This window comes from Crocodylus siamensis, chromosome 3 (assembly GCF_052110815.1).
Source record: "Crocodylus siamensis isolate JL-2025a chromosome 3, ASM5211081v1, whole genome shotgun sequence".
NCBI classification, from domain to species: Eukaryota; Metazoa; Chordata; order Crocodylia; family Crocodylidae; genus Crocodylus; species Crocodylus siamensis.
The window spans coordinates 25,640,669-25,663,365 of NC_143397.1; the positions used below are offsets into that span (position 1 = coordinate 25,640,669).

The 22,697-nt window shown below is 43.1% G+C and overlaps 1 protein-coding gene across 6 annotated transcripts in view; it reads right to left on the reverse strand.

Annotated features, from left to right (window-relative positions):
• LIFR (LIF receptor subunit alpha) overlaps positions 1 to 22,697 on the reverse strand; it is a 102,789-nt gene that overhangs the window by 57,843 nt on the left and 22,249 nt on the right. The window contains exon 2 of one of the 6 annotated variants that reach the window (XM_090037968.1): positions 19,326 to 19,358. The exons of the other annotated variants lie outside the window; for them this stretch is intronic. The gene's annotated coding sequence lies outside the window, so the exon portion shown is untranslated. The remainder of the gene's footprint in view (positions 1 to 19,325; positions 19,359 to 22,697) is intronic. 6 annotated transcript variants of the gene reach the window in all.

Below are 22,697 nucleotides of genomic sequence, written 5' to 3' on the forward strand. Positions count from 1 at the left end.
ATCAGCTACATCAAAGAGAAAGACTGGGACATTCTACGTGATCACTGAATGACCATGTCAAAGTTAATACAACTCAAAAAAAAAAAATGGCAGTGTGATCCTGGGATACAAGAGCAGAGATATGTCCACTAGGATATATCTAGCTGTTAAGGGTTAGTATAGCCTGATCTGGAAAATCAGGTACAATTCTGGTTATTCATGCTTTAAGGAAGATGAATTTGAATTGGAAAATGTTCCTGGGAACAATCAGGTGAAGTCAGTCTATCATAAGACACGAGGCTGAAAGAACTGGCTTGTTTTGCCTGGAAGAATAACAAAGATCAAGAAAAAGATGGGGTTGTCCTCCATAAATGACTTCCATGAGACAAACACCAGACAGCAGCAAGAGGCATTTAGACTAGATGACAACTTTGGCATGTAAACAAATAGATATAAAGTAGCCATAAATAAGCATAAACTGGTAAGCAAAAGGTTTCTAACCATCACGGGAGCAAGCAGGGGCAGGCAAAGTTTGGCTCACGGGTTGGCAGTGGACTCCATTTCCCAGCAGCCTCTGCCTGAATGATTGGGGGCAGTCTCCATAGGACCCCAGCTGCACCTGTGCTATGACAGCTCAAGGCCGGAGCTGCCATGGAGGCCAGTCCCCAGCCATGCTGGCAGAGCGTGGCAGAGCAGAGGCAGTTTGGTCCATGGCCAGGGCAGAGCTATGATCTGCAGCCTTCATGGTCCAGGCAGGGGTGTCAGACAGCAGATCATGGCATACCCTGGCTCTGGACCAAGCCATCCCTGCTGCAAAGGGCCAGAGAAGAGCTGCAATCTGCAACTTGTGCACCCCAGCCTGGAGCACTCAGGCTGCAGATCACAGCTCTGCCCTGGCCTCGGACCAAGCTGCCCCTGCCATAAGATCCCAGCGGCTCTGGAGCTGCCCTGCCCTGCCAGCTATCACAGCACAGGTGGGACTGGGGTCCTCATAGAAACTGGCCCCAGTCATGCAGGCAAGGGCTGCTGGGAAATGGAGTTCAGCTGCCTGCTGAATCTCTGCCATTTTGCCCACCCCTGGTCTATGACAGCAAGAAACTGGACTAATGGGTTCAAGACTCTTCTTCTGAGTCTTACATAGAGCTAGTATAGAAAATCTTTGGCAGTAAAAATCTTACACAGACACATGGAAGATGCGACATCTGAACCATACAAGTATGAATGAAAATGCTCAGTCAGTCAAACTGTGCCTCAAATGTACGCTCCTACCTCTCTCCTTGCTTTAACCCTCAGTATCAAAATTCAAACCTACCTGCTCCAGTTATCTCTTGTCTGCTACCTCCTTTCAGTGCTTAGCTTTTTGCCTACATTTCTCCCAAGCCTTTTGCTATATTTCATTTTTTATGTTCTTTGTTCATCTTCAGTTCTGCCCTAAGGCCTAATGCTTCTTCCCTTTCTTTATTTTTCTTGCTGTATTCAAACCCCTCCTTTTAAATAATGCATGCATACAGAATTCACCATCACCTAGACTTCCTTCATGGACATAAAGGCTACTTACAGACATGGAAAAAAAAACAAAACCAACAGTGCTTTACTTTAAATTTGGTGTGCTCTCGCAACAAGCCCAGCACATGCCCAGAAGAGGTAGCACCTCAGTTACACCTAGCTTTTCCAATGCCTGTATAGATCAGGAGGTTCGGTGGGGCTTTTATGGCACTTTTTATCTAATAGCTGATTGAATTAGCTTTAGCTAAAAGTACCTAAAAAGCCCCACTGAAGTGCCTAATCTATATAGACACTGTGGAGCCAAGTCAAAATAATGTGCTGCTGCTTCTGGTAAAACAGGGGAGGGGGGGAGGTTGTTTGTCAGAGCCCTTTATGCCAGAGTACATTTGGATGCACAGTATGTCATGACTATCCTGCTCAAGTTAAGAACTAGAGCGACAAAGGGTCTTATGAACTGTGAATTTTAATTGCCTACAGAAGGGTTTGGGAACTGATGGATGACCACAGAACCTTTTGATTCGCCTGCAGATGTGGGATTTCGGCAACATTTGGCAGCAGGGGCTTTGGCTGTGGGTGCTCTCCCCATCCCACCGGAGAGAAGTGCCAACTGAGAGCGCTCTCATGCCACTATGGGACCAAGTCCAGGTGCAGGGTTCTAGCGCACACCTTTGAGCCAGGGTGGGTCAGTCTGGCCCGGAGCTAGAAAAAGTATCCAACCACTGGCCTAAAGGTTAGGAAAAGACTATGAGCTTAAATACATAAATTCTACACAAATCCTTCTGTGGTTTTGGACCTACACTCTTGAAAACAGATGCCATATGTTGCTCTTATTTTTTTCTCTACAACACAAATGCATTATTGGTGCCTGCAATAGCAGGAAACTGGATACAACTACTTAGGAAGTCCTTTCCAGGCCAATGTCCTTCACTCATTATAATTCACTGGCAAAAGCACGAGAGGTCATTCCCATGCAGTTGTAAAAACAAAACCCCGCATCCAACCTTCTGAAAGTCAAAACCATCTAGAGCTTTCACTTTACAAAAGGTTAATGCAGGGGTGGGCAAAATACGGCCCAGAGGTCAGATACGGCCTGCCAGGCCATTCTATCCAGACCGTGGAGCCCCTGAAAAATTTAATAAATTAATATTTATTTGCCCCGGCTCCCTGCTAAAGCTGACTTGGAGCCAGGGGCAGTAGGACCTGCAGGGAGCCCTCAGCAGGCTTGTAGCCTTAAGCAGCCCAGCCCCGCCCATCCCTAGCCAGTTCCCTGCTTTCCTGCCCCGCTCCAGCACCACCTGGCTGTGGCTCCCAGCTGCAGCCCTGGACCACGGAGCATGGGACCGTGCTGGTAGGGGTGTGTATGTGTGTGTGTGCACATGCCGGCAGGCACAGGGGCAGAGTATGTATGTGTCAGCAGGCACAGGGGCAGAGTATGCACGCGCATGTGCGTGCATGTGTAGGCAAAGGGGCAGAATATGTGTGTGTGTGTGTGTGTGTGTGTGTGTTCTTAGGATGAGTCCCACATGCACACCCCTCCATACACATGCACCTATGCCTCCCCTCACACTGCCATACACAAACCCCAGGCACCCTCCCCCCATACCCACCCACACCCCATATACCCATACTCACCCTATACGATATACAAGAATAAGACTTCATTTTAAGCTATTATACAGTCACCTCTGCATACACTACACAAATGCATGTAAATCAGGACAAAAATATTTATAAAAATCAAATTAATGTTGTAGATGATCACTTTTTAGAATATTCTGGTTCCGAGATGGAAATACCCCTTGCTGAAAGGAGTACTTCTGGCAGCAGGACTTCTGGTCACAAGATATCAACCAGGGGGTGGGGCACCTGTCAAGGGGCGGGGCTACCCACGCAGCCCTTGACAGCTTGCTAAAACACATTAAGTGGCCCTCCACCAGAAGTAATTGCCTGCCCCTGGGTTAATGTGTTATTTTAAGACCTGTGGGCTGTAAGTTTTACAAAGTGATCCTTTTACTAGTGTTTGGCTGCTTCTCTGGAACAAACTTTGTTTGACTCACATATGCGTTTAATGATTAGCCTCTGTAACAATTTGCCTTCAAGAGAAAGTTGTGGTAAAGTTTAGCACCAACCTGCCTCTGACAGACAAGATTCATTTTCTCCAAAATGCTTGACATGTTTGAAAACTAAAAGTTGAACATAACAATAAATAGCACGGCCACTATACAGTAAATACCTTAATTACATTGGTAAGGCATAGGACAGTGGCTTTCAACCTTTTTAGGCTCAAGGTACCACTCAAAAAAGAAAAAAGAAAAAAGATGCTACCTCTTAATTTTCGCTTGATTTTTGACCAAAGAAAAATAATATAGCAACACTTCTGTTGCAAAGAACTCAGAAAGACCACAGCAGATCAGAGTGTATTTAACACTATGGATTCCCATTTGAAATCTCTGGGTTTATCTTGTGAATCACATTTGCACACCTAACAGTTCTAAGCAACCTGCATAACCCTTGAAAGGATCTCAACATGCCCCAGAGTGCCATAGCGTTATGGCTGAGAATCACTGGCACAGAAATTAGGAGGAAAAGATTTAAACACGTGATCTAGACCAGGGGTTGGCAATGTTTTGGGCAGAGTGCCAAACACACCCAAAAACTCAACTTGTAAGATGCTGGCATGCCACAGGTGGAGAGCTGGGGAGCTGCAAGGCGCCTGATCCTTGCTGTGGCAGTGCAGCCCTGGCCCCTTTCCTGCTGTCCACCCCAAGGCACACATGCCAAGCAAAATGCCTTCACATGCCAAGCTTTGGCACCCATACTGGGAGTTGCCTACCCCGATCTAGTCAGTACGTCTCCTTACAGATTTATATCGTTCCTTATACTAGCATTTTGTCCAGACTAACATCTTAAGCGATGGGCCTTCAACCCTTGCCTTAGGGATTTTATTCCGCAGCCAAACATGCCGCTACTACTGTTTTCAAACTTTCCCCTTATTTCCCTCTCCTCCAGATACTACTAACAATTCTCTACATCACAGGGTATTTGTACTATCCACAGCTGTATGCCTTTTTATTCCTGAAATTTATCTATGTCATTTTTTAAAATGGAAATCGTTTTAATTGGTATTTTACTAATCCTCTCCAAGTAGGATTGTTTACAAAAATCTCATGCCTTTCTGAATGAGCTAGTCTATAACAGTGATTCTCAACCAGGGTGCTGATGTGTTCCACAAGATCCTTTTAAGGGTGATGCACTATATTCGCACCACTAGGTATGCAAATACCTGTGCACAATTCACAAGATAAACACAGAGATTTCACATAGGAATCCAAAATGCCAAAAAGATTCTGATTCATGGTCCAGGTTCTTTACAGCTGAAGAATTACTCTATTATTTTTCTGTAGTAAAAAAATGAGTGAAAAATAAGAGCTAGCATTTTCTGAGGGTGCCTTGAGCCTAATAAGGTTGAGAACCACTGATCTATAAGGTGCCACACTGCCCTACCTTATACAGTACCCAACTTCAGACTAATATGGCTAAGTACTAGGGGTGTGCAAAGTGGGCCCTAATGGATTCAGATTTGGATTCAGCCTGAATTAAGAACAGTGATTTGATTTGTTGATTCGGATCGCTGTCCCTGATTCGATTCGGCTGAATTTGAACCTGAAGATTCGAAGCCGATTCAGAGAATCAGTGATACGGACATAGACACAGCTTTAAAAGTTTTTTCTACATTCCAGTGACAGATGTGGAAAAGGCTGAAGTACTCAAAGCCTTTTTCACTTCACTCTTCACAGGCAAGGTCAGCTCCCAAATGACTGTACCTGGCAGCACAGTTTGAGGAGGAGGTAAGCAGCCAACAGTAGCAGAAAAGAAGGTTAGGAATTGTTTAGAAAACCTGGACATAACGCAACCAAGAGTCCAAGCGGGAGTTTCATGGTTTCATAGTTAGTAGGGTTGGAAGGGACCTGAGCAGATCATCAAGTCCGACCCCCTGCCATGGCAGGAAAGAGTACTTTTCTTGGCAGGAAGAGGTGTTCATCCAGCCTCCTCTTAAAGACCCCCAGGGTAGGAGCCAGCACCACTTCCCTTGGGAGCTGGTTCCAGATCCTAGCCGCCCTGACAGTGAAGCAGCACCTCCTGATATCTAATCTGAATTTACCCTCTGCCAGCTTGTGACCGTTATTTCTAGTCACTCCTGGTAGCGGTCAAGGGGAACAGGGACTCCCCCAATGCCTGCTGGTCCCCTCTGACTAGTTTGTAACAGGCCACTAGATCGCCCCTCAGCCTTCTCTTGTGGAGGCTGAACAGGTTCAGGTCCCATAGCCTCTCCTCATAGGGCCTCCCCTGCTGCCCCCTGATCATGCAAGTGGTCCTGCTCTGGACCCTCTCAATGCTGTCCACATCCCTCTTGAAGTGCGGCGCCCAGAACTGGACACAGTAGTCCAGCTGTGGCCTGACCAGTGTCACACAAAGAGGGAGGATCACCTCCTTGGACCTGCCTGAAATGCATCTGTGGATGCATTACAAGGTATGGTTGGCCTTCCTGACTGCATCCCCACACTAGCTCCATCCTCTTTGGAACCACCCTGAAGGTTGCTATTAAATCTCCCCTCAGTCTTCTCTTCTCCAGAGTAAATAAGCCCAGTTCCCTCAGCCTCTTCTTACAAGTCATGTGCCCCAGCTCCCTAAACCATTTTCAATGCCCTCTGCTAGAGTCTCTCCAATTTGTCTACATCCCTCTTGTAGTGGGGGACCCAAAACTAGACATGGTACTCCAGATATGGCCCCACCAGTGCTGAACCGAGGGGAAGAATCACATCCCTAGTTCTGCTGGCAGTGCTTCTATTAGTGCAGCCCAGTATGCTGTTAGCCTTCTTTGCAACAAGGCTGCATGGTTGGCTCATATTCAGTTTATTGTCCATTGTAACCCCTGGAACCTTTTCTGAAGAGCTGCTGCTTAGCTAGTTTATCCCCAGCCTGTATCAGTGTATGGGATTGTTCTGTCCTAACTGCAGGACTTTGCAGTTATCCTTCCTGAACTTTGTGAAATTTTCATAGATTTCATAAACATTAGGGTTGGCAGGGACCTCGAAGCTCATCAAGTCCAGCCCCCTGCCCCAGAGCAGGAAGTCAGCTAGGGTCAAAGGACCCCAGCAAGATAGCATCCAAGCGTTTCTTGAATAAGTCCAGAGTAGATGTCTGCACCACATCTGGAGGGAGTGTATTCCAGGTCTTGGGGGCTCGGACAGTAAAGAAATTTTTTCTTACATCCAGCCTAAAATGGTTTTGTAGGAGTTTATGACCATTGATCCCTGTTTTTCCTTGGGGTGCTCTGGTGAACAGACATTCTCCCAGATCCTGATGTACATCCCTTGTATACTTATAGGCAGCCACCAGGTCCCCCCTGAGCCTGTGCTTGTCCAGACTGAAGAGTCCCATGGGTTTCAGCCTCTCTTCATAAGGCCTGTCCTCTTGCCCTCTGATCATGTGCGTGGCTCTCCTCTGGACTCTCTCAAGCTTCACAACATCCTTCTTGAATTGTGGAGCCCAGATTTGGATGCAGTACTCCAGCTGCGGCTTCACCAAGGCCGAGTACAGCGGGAGGATGACGTCCTGGGATTTACTTGAGAAGCATCTATAGATGCAAGCCATGGTTTTGTTTGCTTTACCAGCTGCAACATCGCATTGGTGGCTTATGTTCATCTTGTGGTCAATCATGACCCCCAAGTCTCTTTCAGCTGTGGTGCTAGCATGCATAGCACTGCCCAAGCCTATGAGCATGTTGCGGGTCCCCCCACAAGGTGGAGTACCTTGCATTTATCAGTATTGAATGTCATCAGGTTTGTGTCCACCCACTTACTAAGCTTATCCAAGTTGACCTGGATCACTAGCCTGTCCTCAAGTGTGGACACTATGCCTCAGAGTTTAGTGTCATCGGCGAACTAAGCCAGCGCGCTTCTGACACCAATGTCCACATCACTGATAAAGATGTTGAAGAGAGCCAGTCCAAGGACAGAGCCTTGGGGGACACCACTGTTTACAGAGCGCCATAATGATTTGCTTCCATTTGCTACTACTCTCTGGGTCTGACCTCAGAGCCAATTTCCCAGCCATCGGACTGTGGTATAGCTGAGGCCACAGTTGGCCAATTTTTCCATGAGGAGGTCATGGGACACCAGATCAAAGGCTTTTTTAAAGTTCAGGTATAGGACATCAATCTCTTCTCCCTTGTCCAGGTGATACGTCATCTGGTTATAGCAGGTGAGATTGGTCAGGTAGGACCTACATGCAACAAACCCGTGCTGGCTATCCCTCAGGATGTTGCCTTCAGCCAACTTATCCAGAAAGGTCCCCTTGATCATTTTCTCAAGAATCTTACTGGAGGTTGAGGCTTACAATTCCCGGGTCCAATTCCTGGGTCCAGTAAGTTTGGTCCAGTCCTCCAATTTGTTGAGGTCTCTGTGAATCCTAGTCCTACCCTCTAGCATATCTGCTATTCCCCCCAGCTTGGTGTCATCTGCAAACTTGCTGACGTGAGGGTGCACTGCATCCCATATTCCAGGTCACCAATTAAGATATTGAACAAAACCATCCCCGGGTCACTCCCCACTTGACACCGGCTGCCAACTAGACATCAAGTCATTGACTACTACCCTCTTAGCCTGATGATCCAGCCAGTTTTCCTGTCCATCTTACAGGCCATTCATCCAACTTGTACTTCCTTAGCTTGCTTGCCAGAATATTGTGGGAGACCATATCAAAAGCCTTGCTAAAGTCAAGGTATATCATGTCCACTGGTCTCCCTGCATCCATAGAGCTAGTCATCTCATCATAGGAGGCAGTTAGGTTGGTCAGTTATGACTTACACTTGGTGAATCCATGCTGTTCCAAATCCCCTTCCTTTCCTCCAAGTGCTTATAAATGGATTTCTTTAGGATCTGCTCCATGATATTTCCAGGGACTGAGGTGAGGCTTTAACCAGTCTGTAGTTCTCTGAATCCTCCCCTTCTTCCCTTTCTTAAAGATGAACACTAGATTTGCCTTTTTCCAGTTATCCATGACCTCTCCTAAGTTGATGAAGGCCAGTGGCTCTGCAGTCACATCAGCCCAGGCCCCCCACATCCCAGGATGCTTTGCAGCCCTGGGCTGGGCTGCCTGCTCTAGCAGTGAAGGGTTGGTCCCATCCCTCTCGTCCCTAGCTGGAGCACTAAGGCTGCCTAAGAAAGGGGTGTGGGTGGAGGTGGGAAACCCTACTCTGGAATGCCCCCCTCACTGCTCAAGCAGCAGAAGCAGGGGCAGGAGCAGGGGCACATGGCCAGACACTGGTAGCCTGAGGGGAAGGGGGGTGGTTTAATTCCCCTTCTCTCCAATCTCCCACTGGTACAGGACCCCAGCAGGTGCCCTCCCCAGTCATACTCAGCCTGCCGGGGCCTGGCCACACCCTCCCCCCCGCCAGTTCAGCTTCCCTCCAGCCTGAAGGGAAGGAACTGTACCACCTACCCAGCCTGTAGCCTGAGTCACTGCAGGCATGTGGCTGCATGTCTGGAATCAAAAGTGAATGTCTGTACACTTGCTTGCCACTTCAACTCTAGGCAGGATAGACTAACCTGCAAAGGTTGAATCAATTCAGGCTCAGGCTTTTTGAATGTCTGTACTTAGCCTAGGGGAATGGTCACCCAGAACACTCCATAATCATAAATTCATCAGTGCAATGCAGCTTTGAAGGTATAACTTTAACCTTGAGTCAAGTGATTTACTACATATATTACAGTTGCGTGCCATATCTGCTCTCTTTTACTTTTTTATTATAAATTTATTACATAGTAAATGTGTCATAGCTGTGGACTCAGAATCTTAAAGAAATATATATACACATATATGGAAAATATTACAAGTATTTTTATAAACTATAATCTTACATAAAAACATAGACTCACTGGTTCTTGTTTATTCTTGTCAAGTCTTCAGTGAATTACGAAATATAGAACTGGAAGATTTATGTACTGTAATTAAAAACCATTAGTCAGGAAAAAGCCCCTGTTTTATAGCCTTCTTTTCAACTATAAAGTTCAGATGCATACAGTAATTTTAAAACAGAAAGCTCATTTTTTTGTTTAAAGCTTCAAGTCTTTTAAAATGAATTCACAGGAGAGTTTTAAAAAAGTTCTTTGTTATCGGCTGGAGTGGGATATAACATCTTCTTACATCTTCAAAGGGCTAGGTAAGTCTTAGTTTATCTATTAAAGGATATGCTACTCTAGAACTGCCTCTCTCATCATCGTGTTAAATACAAGCAACATTTTGGCTAAGGCTTCTTAGAAAGTCCCAGGAACAACTGCACAGGTATAAAGGGTTTATAGTGGCACACACAAAATATATTTTTGTTTTCCAAAATAGGTATTTCACTTTTAAGTTTAAATAAGGTGAAAAAAGTCTTCTTAACAAGCAATATGGCGTGCATATGCCCCAAAAGGTGTACATCAAATATCCCTAAACTATTTTGAATGTAGAAATGTGAAAGGTAGTCATTCTTGGGTATAAATACCCAATTTATGTTAGCTATTGCCCATCAAGAATGACAGGGAGGGGTGGGGGGGAGGGGAGACGGAGTGCTAGCACCCACTGCCCCACGCTACCACCACTCTGCCTCCAGCCCCATGTGCTTCCCCTCCCTCCACTCCACCCCATGGTGTTGCCACCTCCCAGGTGCAGGGAAGTGGGGGAAAGCTTGCATGCAGTGGCCGAAGCCACCACCCACCACTGCCGCTGCTGTGCATCCAGCTGTGCATAACCCCCTCCACCCCAGCTCCCCTCTCCCCCTCCTGGCTGTCCTCAGGGTCCAGCAGCAGGGTGCCGCCACTATGCCCTGCTCCCCTTCCTGCTCTCTACCTCCCCAGCTGGCTTTTGTCAAGGCCCAATAGCAAGGCTGGAGCAGGAGGGGCAAGCCCAGTGCTGCACCACCAATACCCTGCGCTGCCGCCTCCAAGGAGGAGAGTGGGGGGGGGGGGGGGCTGGTGAGGTGGTGAGGCCAGTGCCACTGGTTTCATCCCCCGCATCATGGCAGTGCTCCGCTGTCTCAATCCATCCCCGTCGTCCCCCTCTGCCTCCAAGAAGCAGAGCTTGGGGGGAAGGGGAGGGGGGCAAGGCCAGCACAGTCCCTTAGTTTCCACTGTCATGGCAGTGCTCCACTGTGTGTCCATCTGTGCAGATTAGTCGTTTCAGTCAGCATTGCGATTGGCTGCCAAGAGAACCAACCAGAGTGCGAATAAAGCATTACAGACAGACAGACAGATGAAGGCTTTTATTATAGTAGAATTGTAGATTTTATGCATCTCCTGGGACAGACTATCACTACACGTTTGGCAAAGGTCACATTACTAAAGATATATTCAGGGATTTTATGGGTAAAATAAAGGTCAATAATTAGCCAGTATACCATAAAAAAAAAGAACCAGTTCTAATATGTAAACCGGATGATCATTATTTAACGTGAGAACATGAACCACAGAATTCAGTGGAAGCATGCCCCTACTCAATACGGAAAATCCTTACAATCCCATTAAAAGTGGAGTAGAAAAGATTGACTCTATAGACATTTTGGTGCAAATAGCACAGTAATATGTGGGTCAGAGAAAGAGAAAATAAAGCAATCCTGAGCAAGTGACACGTATCTTGTAAGATATCCAGGTTGTAGCTGTATTGGTCTAGAGGCAAAAAGAATCAACATTCATGGAAGAGGTGATATCTTTATTAGACCAACTAGATATTTGCAAATAAATTATGCTGTTTATTTGCAAGCTTTTGGGTGCACACTCCCTTCATCAGGTATAGGAGAGAGCAGAGATTGTAAAAGTTTCTACCTAGGAGAACTTTTACAATCTCTGCTCTCTCTTATGCCTGATGAAAGGTGTGTGCGCCCGAAAGCTTGCAAATAAATAAAATAATTTCTTTGCAAATATCTAGTTGGTCTACTAAAAGATATCACTTCTTCCTCTGTGTCTAATAAAAGAGTTATGTGAAATTTGTATTAGACTTTTTCACCATGTATCTTGCTATAGGAGAACAGTGTTTTCAAGTTCATTTTCTCAGCTTGTCACAAGACTTTTCAAACATACGCATTGATTACTTGACAAGCACTAACACATACACATTTACTAAGTGCCTTTCATACAAAGTATTTTTATTAGCTTCTATTCCCCTTCTCTTCTGGTATGTTCTAATATTTGTATGCTGCATGACCCAATTTGTTCACCTGTGCAAAGGAATCATTTCTTTTTTGCAATAAAAGCATTTGCTTGTGGCTGTGGCACAGAATTCAATTAAACTGTAAAAGAGTTTTATGATGCTCCATTAAAGGAAAACTACAGTCAAATGTAGAGTTTTCAGGTCTCTGAATGAACTCATTGCTTCATGGTAACTGCTCAGCAAACAATGGAAAAACAAGCCAGACCAAAAAAGAAAAAAAAAAAAAGCAACAAAATTCTCTGGCTTCTATTCTGCTGGTGGTCAGACTGGAAGAACATAACAATCTCATCTGACCTTGAAATCTATGAACAGCTTACATTTTTTTCATACTTAGATTGGAGATAACTAAAAATTGTGCGTTCCACAAGCAGGTACTGAATAAGCAAAGTGAAAAATTCTAATATGTATATGAAGACCTTGAGAAAAGCCTTTTCTGATCATATAAGAATTAAAGAAAAATGAGACATGAAACTGACTGCTAAATGAGAGACTCAACGTGTTGCATGGGAAATCCGTTCTTTGATAAACTCTATTAAGTAATCCCTAATTTTTTTACTCCAAGTGTTTGGCATCACCCAGGTAATTTACCACCAACCAGTAACTACAATGCAGAACAGACAGCTGCAGAAAGTGACTAAGCAGAACAGTACTGAAAATGTAAAAGCAAAATTCATGTAAGGTTTGACCGTAGGAGATAAAGAAACCACAATTTCCAAATGACCCAGTTGTGGCTACACAATCATCAGGATCAGGCCCATCTGGCTTAAAAGGGGAGATAGGTGTGGTGAGTTTTCTTTTGTTATCTAGACAAGGTTATTTGGATAAATGTGATATCTATTATTAGACCAAATGAATAGTTGGAAAAATGGTTTTCTTGCAAGCTTTCAGACACAGGCACACTTCTTCAGGCATAGGGAGTTTGCTAGTGTTCTCTCTACGGTCGAAAGGAGCTTAAGCCAATATGCAAAATTCAGGTCTGTGAAAATGCAAATACTTGGCAGAAGGGACAGGAGTTAATGGGTGAGAGACCATGCAGGAGAGAGAGGGTAGGTGGGGGGGGGTGGGGAGGGACAAAAGAGGAAAATGATTTTCCCTGCCATGCATTTGCATTTTTACAGACCTGCATTTTGCATATTGGCTGAAGCTTCCATATGATTCCAAAGAAAACACAAGCAACCTCTACCTATGCCTGAAGAAGGGTGCCTGTGCCAGAAAGCTTGTAATTAATAATTTTTCCAACTGTTGGAAAAATAGAACAGTTGGTCTAATAAAAGATATCACATTTACCCAAATAATCTTGTCTGCCTATGTCCTTAGACCAACACAGCTACAACCAACACCCTTTTATTACCTAGTTATTTAAAAAAGGGTGCGATTCTTTTCAATAAATAAATTTACTTCAGCTATAAAAGGAAATGAACAACCCAACCCCTAGAGAAAAAGATGCACGTATCAAGTTACATATCCTATTATTACCAGTACATTGACAAAAGTGTTTCCAAAAATCCCCCTAATTACAAACCCATGCCAGAAATATGCATTTCTGGGAAACAAAATACAAATTACCGATACAGCTGACAGTAAAAATAATAGATACAGAAACAGAAGATGAACAAGCTTTCTTAAGAACAGCCTCTGCTGACCCTACAAGCCATCTGTCCTTCACTTTAATTGATATGATAAACAATGAAAGTAAAATTAATATTAAAGACCAACCCTACACTTTTCTTGGCGGCTACTCAACTGACTACATTCCTTCTCCCAAAAAAGCCTCCCAAACTCAATACAAACATCTCCCTACAGTCATTTAAATGCAGGCTTTTCCTCGCTGTTTTGTAATATAGCAGCATTCCAGCTTTCAAAAGAAACATGGGATGTGAATCACTCAAGTTAATGGCTTATAAAAGAAAGGCAATTTGGGAATTTGCTTTCTACCACCTTTCATGGAATTAACTTAAGGGATTGCTATTTTGCTTTATTAAAGGAAATGGAACTGTTCTGAATAGAAAGTCAGTATACACACACATATGCATCACTCATCTGTGAAGGCAGAAAAGGAAATGAAGACAGGGAAAAGTACAGGACAGTTAGCTAAAATATTGTATTAAGAGATATACAAGCACTCAGAGGCAGCATTTTTCAGCCATTTGTTTCCAAAGTTCCTTTCATGCTAAGCTTAAGTAGCCAGGTTGTGAACAGAGACTGGGTCCATAGAATGGGTCCTTTTTATAGATACTGGTTAGCAGTGTAGTGGGAACTGCGGCACGTGTGCTGCAATAGCACTAGGAGGGTTCCTTTTCTCTGGGATGATCAGCAATCCCAGACAGAGCCAGATTCAATTTACATGGAGGACTGAGACTTCCATATTCCCATTTTGTAAGTGACCTGTCCTGAATACTGCTTACCCTATGCCCCTGATAAAAATCATGCGACAATCCTTTCTTGCAGAACTAAAATACAGTGCAGAAATGCTTTACAGCAAGATGTATATCCTGCCAGTAGAAGAATTCTTGGACAGAATTTTCAGAAATCTTCAATGCTGGTTTAACTCCTGCTGAAATCAATATTTGATTCATTTACATACAATAAGCTAAAGCCCTTGGTAACCAAGTCACTTCCCTTAAGTCTGTGAGAACAAGGAACACATCCCCGTTATTTAATAATCGGAGTGGATGCTCTACATGCCCTTTTGTAATTATGCAACATTTAGAATTTTAATGGGTATCAGCTTGCATTTCAGTTCTTGTTTCCTGTATACCATTTTCTATGCATTTGATTAAGTTAAAACTAAACTATCACATGAATTATATTTGACATAGTAAAGAAATGAAGCTAATGTGTGTGCCAGAGTTGTGCCTTCTTCTGTAACCAGGACCCGTAGTAAAACACACAGATGGCAGTAGTTGTGCTTGGTTTTGAAACTGTTAAGTTAGATTACCATCTTCAAGAGCAATTAACATGCAATGGCAGAGTTGCCTTGCCAGAGAAAAAAAGCAGTCAGCCCTTTGAAAGGGAGTATTAACTCTGATAAGATACCAAAGTGGATTCACATGGAATAAGCACATGATGAAGATGAAGATATAATCTCATTGATTTGCATGGAGGGGGGAATCTTGCTGATTTGTATTCTTGAATCCTATACCTACCCATCTGTCCTTAAAGTAAAAGTTTTCTACAAGGAAGGGCTATGATATCAGTAACTGTAACTTTGGAAAGAATTCAGCACTTTGCAGACAATGCAAATACAAAAAGATAGGACTGAAAGACTTCTATTGTGTGGATTCTTCTTCTATTGTGTAGATATTCAGAAAAAAAAGGATCTAATTTGCTTTATCGAAGTGTCCTATGCAAACAATGAGCCTGGCATGAGACATCCTTACTTCTTGAGTGTACAACAACGAAGAGAAGGAAACACCCCCACTCTCTCAAAATTTATGATTTACTTTCCTTCCCTGTTATTAAGTGTTACAAGGTGAACTTATCCAAATGGCCTTTTGCCAAATATCCAGCTAAATGTAATTTCCACACTTCTTCTAAGGTCATCCCTCTGTTCATAACATATGTTATATTACAAGAAACAGCATTCAGAAATCTAAGATTCCCATCATCACTATCACCAGTGGGAATGCTAGTATAATAGTCTCCATCTCAGAATGAGTGAAAAAGCACAAATGGCACCTTTCAACAGGAGGTCGAACATTAACTTTTGGAGTTACTTGAAAACCTCAGCCCAGGCTATCAAGAATTATTCCACACATGAGGTTAAATCCAAACACACTCTGTTAACTGTTAACACCTACAAGAACTGCACTGCTCTCTTGACAATTTCCTAGTGTACTATTTTCAATGTCGAGCTAGACTGCATGGGAAGTTCATACAAGGCAAAAGCAGATGTCAGATTTCCCCCCTAACAAAAACTTTTGTCCTCGAATTCTACAGAAGTACAAGCCCATTGTCCCACCCATGAAGTATCAGAGCTAACACTTCCCCACCCCACCCAAGAAAACCACAGATAATTTGAGTTCATTTCAGAAACAAGCTACATAAAGGGCTATGCACTCCTGGGTTTTGGCTTGGATCAGTAATAACTGCCACAAATGCAATGTCTTTTTTCACCCACAGACTGTCCCAGCCAAAGAGATGAACCAGTCAAACTATTAGAAGAGAAAGGGATGTCTGGCCAAAAGGGTTCTGACTCTTTTCTTATAAAAGTGCATCATTTCCAGGACAGTGGATGGGCAACAAACAATCATCTAGTCAAAAACTCCATTAAGAGGTTTATGATACTTTTTCAACTATTTATTAAATGCTGTTATCTTTAGGACTTGCAGTTCAATGCATTGTTTGATGGAAGGAAGCTACTAGCATTAGCTAACACTTTGAAATGTTGATGTATTTCAGAATAATTTGACACCTAGCATTAATGATAAACCATCAATACTGTAACTCTGTATTAAAGGATATAATTGTTTTATCTGTGTGAATTTGATAAAGATCAGTGAACTTCCTGCTGCCCTTGAATTTGGTAAGCTCATACTTACATTTCCTTGAATTCCTGAACTGCACAAACACATTTATTGCATAAATACACTGTCCAAGTGCACAAGACCAAGATTCCTTTAGGATAGTTAAAGGAAATTTATCACTAACATTTTAGCTAATCACTGTCTGTTTTCTTCCTATAATGTAGTACAAACCAGGCACAAAATATTTTGCAGGTTTTTTGGGGGGGTAAGGGGATGGGGTAAGCAATTATTTTAAAGTATGTTAGAAAACTAAATTAGGACTGAGTTTTCCTGGCTCCAATCTGGAATAGCATTTTGTTAATGTATAACTTCAATAAAACACTCACAAACATTCCATCGGATATTCCAAAATGTAGTCTATTTTTGGTAATATCAATATACTTTAGAGGTGCACTGATGTATCGGTGGCCTACCAGATCTAAACCGATAAAAGAAAAATTAACATTACCAGCAATTGGCTTTTTTTGGCTTGTGTAGCTGATGTCACCAATAAATGCCAGTTGCATGTGCACAGCTGCAGCATTCACACGGCCAGGAATGCAGCCCAGCAGCTTGGAGAAAAGCATCCAGACTCTAAGTCAGGGGGATGGGGAAGAGGCAGGGGGGCCATGGGGGTACAGATCAAGGCCCCCACGGTGAGGGAGACAGTGGGGCAGGGGTAGGCGCTGCCCAGCTAGAGTGGTGAATGAGACCCCAGAAGTGGGATAGAGCCGTGGACAGTTCATCGGGGTGGGGGTGGGGAGCAGGGGGTGGCTCCCCATTGCTGTGTGCACCTCCAGGGGAGGCATGGGAGGCTCCAGACTTGTGTGCAGGGTGCAGCCCTGACCCAGGCCCCCTGCTGGGAAGACACCTGTACAGCCCCTGACCCAAGCCCACGCACAAAATTGGGGGGGTGGGGGGTGGCACATGCCCCTATGCCTCCCCTGGGCTTGTTCACAGCAGTGGGAAGCTTCCCTACCTCCCCAGTTCCCAAACTAGCTGCCCATTGGGTCCATCCCATTTCCATAGTCATATTCACTGCTCTGGCTCAGTAGCACTTGCCCCTGCTCCGCTCCTTCCCTCCCTCACCATGGGGTCCTCGATCTGCCCCCCAGGTGCCTCCCCCCCCCCCCCCACAGACTTACTAGCTGGATGCTGCTCTCCAAGCTTCCAGGCTGCATTCCGGTAAATCAGAGGTTCCCAACCCTTGGGCCGCAGCCCAGTACCAGGCTGCAAAAGGTTGGCTGCTGGTCTGCAGGAGGGTTGGCTGCCAGACCAGAAGTGATCGTCAAACTGTGGAGTGGCAGCCAACCCTTTTTTATACTCAGTATACTGTCTGGTCATTTGTACACTGCAGTTTGCCAGTCCACAGTTTGCTGGTCTAAAAAGGTTGGGAACCACTGCTGTAAAACAGTTCTCAGATAAGTCTCAGCTGATATGGCTGCTTAATAATTGGCCATCAGTATCAGTTAAGAAAAATCTTTATTGGTGCAGTCCTAGTATACTTTGCAGAAGACTAAAACATTACTTGGCAATATTGTCCATTTAGCTTTAATAACCTGCACCCTCAAATCAAGTGGCAATGCTATCATCATACACTGGTGTGTACATGGATACAGGAAAGGGAACAGAAATGTATCTCTATGGACAAGGTGTTTATACAGCACTGGTCCCCATAATATCCACATGAACCTGCCCAGTAAACTTGTTACTAAAGACCAACACTACAAAAAGGCTAAAAAATGCAGCTTGAATGAAAAAAAACAAACCCCAAAAAAACAAGCTTAAGAAAAAATGTGACTATTTCCTTCAGACTGTTTATAGGCAAAATTACTATTTCGTACTTTAGAACCTTTAATCTCCTTGCCAACACAGGAAAACTTACTTAATTTTGGGACAGGATAACAGCACACATTAAGACCCACTGGTAATCAGTGAAGCAATACCCAGTTAGCATTTAAGGCAAAGGACAAAGACCCAAGTGGTGAAATAATATGCTAAAGCAGAATCTTCTTCCCTTAATATTATACTAGATAGTTATGTGGTTTTTCCTAAAAAAAGCACGTAAGCTGACTGCTAAGAGAAAAACATTTGCATATCAAAAAGTACACCTGTTAAAATAATAAGCCTTCCGAAAAGTCAAGTGAAAAATTAACCAGATGTTTTCATAATTAAGCATAAGACAAGTTCTTTGAAACACTGATTTTCCACTGTTACCCATACTCAAATGTATAGTTTTAGCATAGCAAAATACGTATAGAAAATGTTTTTTCTTTCTTTCCTGTCATAAACTCATGTCTCCATAGGAACCAGGAGTCCCCTCCATAACTATCTTGGCAGCCTTAGAAGGCAGCTAGTATTGTCACACTTCTCTGATGCCTCAAAATAAACTTTTTTCCAAATTGCTGAAGAGTAACAATAGGGGCTTCATTACTCAGAAACTAAACAAAAAAAAAACAAAACAAAACCATGAAGGGTGAACACTCTCAATTCAACCTCCAACAGAAAAAGGTTGTGTGTACAATAATAAACAGGTAAATAATGAGAAACTATCGTAACAGATTCCACTAAGTGAAGTATCTCCCCCTCATATATCATCTGCCAGCTCAGTATCAAAGGAAAAAATAAGCTGAAAAACAGCTAATCGCAGGAAGGAAAAAAACCATGTTGAACAAAGATAGCATACTTGGAATTACTCCTATTATGGGGGAAAGGGGGAGCCAATCTTGCTCTTATACACAGAGCTCTGCTTGGAGAATTGTACTCCCAAAGGAGGCATCAGTCAAGTGAAGACACAAACTTGCTTACAATAAGGATGTGAAATTAAGTCTGCATCCTGGCTCTGCAGATTGCTTTTTACTGGTTCTGAAGTTTCATCAAACCAGGATTATGCTGTGGTTCTAGACCCCAGCTCTCTGCCCCTTATGAGAGAACTGATACTCTTTTTTTTATATGGCCATCAGCAGCTTTATAGCAACAGCAGCCTTGTGAATGTTCCCACTTCAACCCATATAAAGTGAGCTAAGGACCTTGTTTTTCTAAAGGATATTTGTTATCTTGAATTATATTTTAGAGTAATAAAAATACCTGTGCAGAAGCCTCAACAGCCTGGCCAAGTACCTGAAATACATCAAATAAAAATCATAGAATCACAGAAAGTTAGGGGTGGAAGGAACCTCAGAAAGTCATCTATACAAGCCCCTGCCCAAAGCAGGGCCATCCCCAACTAGATCATCCCAGCCAAGGCTTTGTCAAATCCTAAAAGCCTCTGAGGATGGAGAGTCCACAACTTCTCTGGGTAGCCAGTTCCAATGCTTTACTACCCTCCTAGGGAGAAAGTTTGTCCTCATATCTAACCTACATTTTCCTTGCTGCAATGTGAGATCATTGCTCCTTGTTCCGTCATCTGCCATCACTCAAAACAGTTTAACTCCATCCACTTTATAACCACATTTCAAGTAGTTGAAGGCTCCAATCCCAGGATTATCACTGCTCCTACTGAGTGAGCAACTAATCAGTACATACAAGGTGTCCAATGAAGCTTCTCTTTCCTACTCTGACCCTCCCAGGTTTTTCACAGCTCATCTATGGGGTTTTCCGTGATGGAAATCTAGAGAATTAGGCAATTTATAACATCAGTTAAACTCAAGAAATTCAGATAACTGATCAGCAAACAAAAAAGATTATTTTTATTCAGGTTGTTTAGAACAGTAGGCTATTATTATTACTATCATCATCAAAAGCTTTTCTGGGGTTCTTTACCCAACATATGGCAATCAAGGAGGTACTCATAAATGACTTGAAAAGGAAAAGCAAAAATGGCCTTTTACCTCTAACATTGCAATCAGTTAGGCAGAAGGCAGCAGAGACATGCATCTCTGAGACTAACCAAATCAACTGGGGACACTAGTAAAATTAAGGTAGTTCCTAAATATTTGTTGGATGAGCATCTTAATTTCAACAAACGGTAAACTCATTAAGGTGATGACACTAGTGGTATCATGGAGGCATGTGAATTATACAACTATAAAACATGATAATATTATATGTTTATATACAACTATAAAACACCAGATTAAGTGATTATTTTTTGTATTATGACAGGACCCCAGTTTGTGGTACCAGTAAGAAGGAAATGCTGTTTAAAAGGTACAGGAAGAAAGATAAGCTGTTTAAAAGGTACCTAGAAGCCATACTGTATTTCATAATTATACATCACAAATTACTACTCTTTTCTTTCATTCCAGCTTTTCACTTTACATTTAAAAAAATTGTATTCCTTTGAACAGCACCCTTTCCCTGTTTTTAAGGGGTTTTATTTTGTTTTTAACAGAGTACTAGAGCACAAACTGTTCACTGATAAACCTCTTTTTCCCTATCTATCCACAGTCTAGATACTGCCATTCCTCCCCGCCTTCTATTCCCAAAAAACTTTAGGCCAGGCTACTGGTGGACTGAGTCATGCAGGCTAGTTATATAATCAATCAACCAAATCAAATGGTTGCCTAGCTATTTTAATATACAGAAGTTTAAGTATCAGGGACATTTATAAATACTTCTTAAGTGTGGAAATATAAAACCCAGAATCCAAGCTTTTAAAGACAAAGGAAATATTAATGCAACTGGAATTCATCAGAAAATACAGATCTGCAATTTCAGGAATCTCTTCTTCCTTTGATTACTAGGAAATCAATTTTATTTCTCGTAAATGAGGCCATACTCCTTAAAACTCCCAAAAACTAATCTTAGACACTCATGGCTAAAAGGATATTGCATAACCATTACCCACTACTCTCAATATATTATTTATTTAATATGGAAACCACTATGCAGGCATTTGGTGTTTATATGATATCCATATACACTTGGAGATGAGCATTCTTTTATTCTTTCAAGGTACACTGAACTCCAACCAGACATCACAAGTTTCATTCTAAACAAAAATGCATTGTAAATCAGTTCTATGGAGATTACTTTCATTCATTGTATGTTTTACCACAATCAAACACATACATTGAAAGCTGTACAGCCATGAGGTGAAGCACACTCTTCCGAGCTTATTTTCCTAAATCAAGAGAAAGGCATCACAGCGAGTTTGAATTTCATGGTGTGAAGCTATGTTCACAGACAACTGAAAGGAATTATAGGGGTGTAGATTGTAGCCATGTTGGTCTAAGGACACAGGCAGACAAGGTTCTTTGGGTGAATCTGATATCTTTTATTAGACCGACTTAAATAGTTGGAATAAAATTTGTAAGCAAGCTTTCGGGTTTAAAAACCCTTTGTCTGGCTGAGGACGTTTCTGCAGTTGGTGTGTGCTCTTCCTGGATGGAATGCATAGTAAAGAAGCCAGAGGCTGGGCTGGGCTGCATGCAAGACAGGCAGTCAGTGAAGATGGAAACTGAGGAGTCAGTGGGCGAGAGACAGGCTGGGTAGTGGGGAGAAGGGAGATGAATAGTGGAAAGGTACCTGGGGAGTCGATGTCAGGCAGGTTATAATGTGTCATAAATCTAATGTCTATATTTAGTCCAGTGGTTTTTAGTATCCAGGAGGTTGATGAAATGAAGTTCATAGGCTCATCTCCGAGTAGTGTTTTGTAAGTTCTCTTTGAGGATCAGGACGGAGAGATTGGAGAAAGCGGTTTTCTTGTGAGAAATGTGCCCCCCACAGGTAACTGGGTGTTCTCGTCTTTGATAGATTTCTGGTGTGCTTTCATTCTGGTGCACAGTTTTTGTTTGGTCTCTCCTACATGTTTTCCATCAGGGCATTTGGTGCATTGAATGAGATATTACATTTCTGGAGAACATCTGGGAATGCTGTTGGCTCTGTTGTGGGGTGTAGTGATTGCAGGGGTTGTGGAGATATGTTGGTAGGTTTTGCATTTCTTGTCATGACATCCATTTGGTGTGTTCTGGGCCTGAGGAAGTTTGCTTCTGGTGATGAGGTTAGCAAGGTTCAGTGCTTGTTTGAAGGCTAGGATGGATGGCTCTGGGAAGATGTCTTGAAGAATAGGGTTTCTTTCTAGTATGGGTTGCAGTTGTTTGAGGATTTTCCGTATGAGTTTGAGGGAGGGGTGATATGTCATAACCAGCGGTGTGCGATTCATGGGGTTTTTTTCTTCTGTACTGCAGCAATTTTTCACGTGGTACCTGGGTGGCTCTTTCAAACATGCCATCCATCTCTCTGGAGAAGTGTCCTTGTTGGGTGAAAGCCTTTTTAAGATTGGTGAGGTGGCAATCACCTTTTTAAGACTAGTGAGGATTGCCACCTCACCAATCTTAAAAAGGCTTTCACCCAACAAGGACACTCCTCCAGAAAGACAGATCACACATTTGAAAGAGCCACCCTGAATTATATGACATGTTGGCTGCAACAGTAGGGGACTGAACTTGCTAACCCAAATGGTATCTGCCAGTCCTATGCATTTATATGCTACTTCCTAAATGCTTTCATTCAGCA